The 3,293-nt window shown below is 41.2% G+C and overlaps 1 protein-coding gene across 1 annotated transcript in view; it reads left to right on the top strand.

Moving 5' to 3' along the window:
• Positions 1-3,293, top strand: part of MTMR7 (myotubularin related protein 7) — a 91,881-nt gene that overhangs the window by 46,244 nt on the left and 42,344 nt on the right. The gene's annotated exons all lie outside the window — the stretch shown is intronic.

The raw sequence follows: 3,293 nt of genomic DNA on the forward strand, positions 1-3,293 counted from the left end.
CAGCTTCTTAATCGTTTTTTTTTTTATGGCCCTTTTTTTTTTAGTATCCTCACCATGAGAAATTTTTGTTTTTGGAGAGTGGGTTTTATCTTTTAAATATTATTTGTAAAATCTAGAATTAGGTTTGTCTGCAACTAACAGAACTAAATAACAGCAACTTAAATAGGATAGAATATTTTCTCTCGTACGAAACTCCAGAGGTGGGCAGTCCAGGCCTGGTATCCTGGCTCTCCACCATCAGCCCTCAGGGACCGAAGCCCCTTGCACCTGTCTGGTCTGCCATCCCAGGGTTTGGTCCTCATCATGGTGTAGGAGATGACGTTAGTACCAGCTCCACACAACAGCAGGTGGAGGAGGGCTAGGGGTTCGCTCGCTCACGGCTTTTTGAGGAAGGTTTCTAGAACTGCGACGTGACACTTCTGTTCACATCCATTGGTCACAACTGCACAGGGCAGGTGAAAAGATACAGTTTTATGGGTAACCACACGAACAACTAAAAGTTGTGGTTCTATTTCTGTGGAGGATAAGAAAACAAATTTGGGAAGACAAGAACGGTCTTTGCCACCCACTTTAGAAGTTATTTGACGTTAGCCAGTGAAAAAGTTTGGTTTTCAAGATAGATAATATAGTTTTGGATTCAAAGCCAAGTGAGGCTGTAAACAATTGCTGCAGGTGTGTGCGTGAGTTCGTATGCCCATCATGCTTGCACCTATAGGCAGGGAGTAGGGTAGGGTCTGTGTCCGATTCTAAGTGACTTCCAAAAATACTTCCAGCTTCACCAGAGTAAGCACATAGCCTTCTGTGTTGCCTACTTTGAAGGCAAATATTTCTTTAGCTGTGTAAGTTCTGTTAGTTGAAAGGATTTAGATTATCTTATTTTTGGTTACACTCACTGCTCTGAAATAGGGTCAGAAGAAGCCAAGTATTTTATTATTAGTGTCCTATATTGTTTGACTTCAAATATATTTTAACCTCTACAGAATTGGGGCAGTGGTGAGAGGCAAAGAAAGATGTAAATCTCCTTTTTTAAAAAATGATGGATGGTTAGAAAATGATGTTGTACTTGAAACTAGGATGCCAGCAGCATTTACCTTTTTCGTAGCATCCATCAATAAAGAAGTAAGAGAGCGAGGACCTTTATTCTTTTATTGTTAAGAGGTGGGGTAGGCTGGGTATTTAGAAAGTGAGCATGGTGGCTATCCTACTTCTTTTCCTTCTGTTTTGTTATTCTTGGATATTCTTGGGGAAGGCTTGGGGGGCGTTGTTTTTTTGTTTTGTTTTGTTTTGTTTTTATGGTGAGTGTGAATATTATAACGGGCAGGTGTGTAATGTCTCAGTATAGGATCAAATTTTTAGCAATTAGACTGCAGAGGCCAGCATCTTCATCTACTGTGTCAGACCCTCATTGCTTCACTCCCGCCCTCATGTGCTATTCTTTATTTGATCTCCAGGCCTGAAAATGAACTCATACAGCAATCAGTTACAATTTAAAATAATTGATTTCCTGTATTTAAAAATTTCGAAGCAAAAAATACTTCAAGTTTTAGTTAAGTCATCTTGTCACCCCAGGAAAATACTTAAAGGTGCGTGATCCACTCTCCCACCCCCATGAACTAAAATCTACACTGCAGGTAGAATAATGATCGAATTTGTGTTTTAGGACAACATTTAGGTTTTACCATCAAGGTTAATTATGTAAATGCTTCTGATATGACGAGATTTTTATAAAGGGAAATATTATCGAAGGTGGATTTCTGGGGTTGAATGGGAGACATGTGAAACAGCAAAGAGCGTTTCATTGCTGTCCGCACTGTGATTGCTCAGCAAAACCCACACGCGAACCAGGCCGGCTTCTGTAAAGCTTGAACAGATACAGATCATGTACCTTTGCTGATCTTCCTTCCCTTTTGTGCTGTTAGACATTTTAGACTTAAGAGTCTGTATTCCAACCCTGATAGAACTTATGCTTATGAATAAGAATAAGACATTTCTTAGTTAAAATACCGTTCCCCACATATCACTTTGTTGCCAAGGGGCAGTTAAGGTTTTGATGGTGAGATGACTTGGTTAACCTTGGGTAGTGGGAACTGGCGATTAGACTAAAGAGGAGCTTGACATGAACGTCACTGCGTGAACTGGAAGTCCTGTTGAGAGTCCTTTGATATAAATGCCCCTGCTGATGGTACATAATTCCCTTTGGTCAGCTTTTATCATACGTGGTATTTTAATTGCTTCCTATTCAATGTATTGGTGATGATTCCTGCTCTGAGATTACTGGGGATGGCTGAAACATGGCACCTGACACTAGGTTTACTAGTTACATGTACTCACTGCCCAGGGGAGGAGCACCCTGCATGCCAGGCAGGGCCACGTGAGGGCTGCGCTCAGGAATGGGGTGAGAGCCGTTAGCGACTGAGGGTGGCAGGCTTCGTAGTATTAAGAGGATGAGGTGACCTGGTTCCTGAGGGAGGATGGTATAGTTAGTGAGAAACATCCCCACCTTCTCTGATGAGGAGTGCCAGAGCTCACTTTTTCTGGAGAAACTCAAACTCCAGCTAACTTGTCCTGGGCTGAGCTTTAGGGACAGTTAAGCTGTGCTTGGATTCAGAGCTGGGGTTCCTTTTCCTGGATAGAGCCCTGCAGTGCAGGTGCCCTGAGCAGGCTGTGCTGTGACTGTTTTCAGTAAAAGTTGCCCCTGCTTAGCCTTCTGAGAGCAAGAGGGCTCTTCTCCTCAGTGACCGTGCTGCCTCCATCCTCCTGCACAGTGGACTCACAGTCTCAGTGTAGATTCTTTGAAAGAGTCATTCCTATGTTATATTTGGTGCTTTAAGTTTAGTTTAAACGTTAAAATCTAAATCCATAAAAAATAGCTTGCCACAAAAGTGTAAGTTTCATAGCTGTGAGGTTGCATCTACACTTGCCTATTAATAACTCAGGGAAGTGTTTAATTGTCTGACAATACAGTATAGCCTGTTAGAATTCCAGAATAGGGAAGTTGCAGAATAGACTGCAGGTTGATTTCAAAGAAACCCCTTGCTTCTAACACACTTGGGCCAGCCTGGGTATGTGCCGCTGTCCTTAGCTACCAAAGCCAGCAGCAGCCTGGGCTTTCATCACAGTGAAAGCTCCCCCATTTAGGATTAGAATAGTTTTTTTTTTTTGGTATTTCTGATGTTTTTAAATATGCTAATAAAAATGATGGAAAACATTAAAAAATAATTTTTTTTATTATAGTCTTGCTATTAGTAGTATCCTATAAATTTAAGAGAATAGTTATTTACTTTATAGTTCTA

The sequence above is a fragment of the Pteropus alecto genome, unplaced genomic scaffold (genome assembly GCF_000325575.1).
Source record: "Pteropus alecto unplaced genomic scaffold, ASM32557v1 scaffold24, whole genome shotgun sequence".
Taxonomy (NCBI): Eukaryota; Metazoa; Chordata; class Mammalia; order Chiroptera; family Pteropodidae; genus Pteropus; species Pteropus alecto.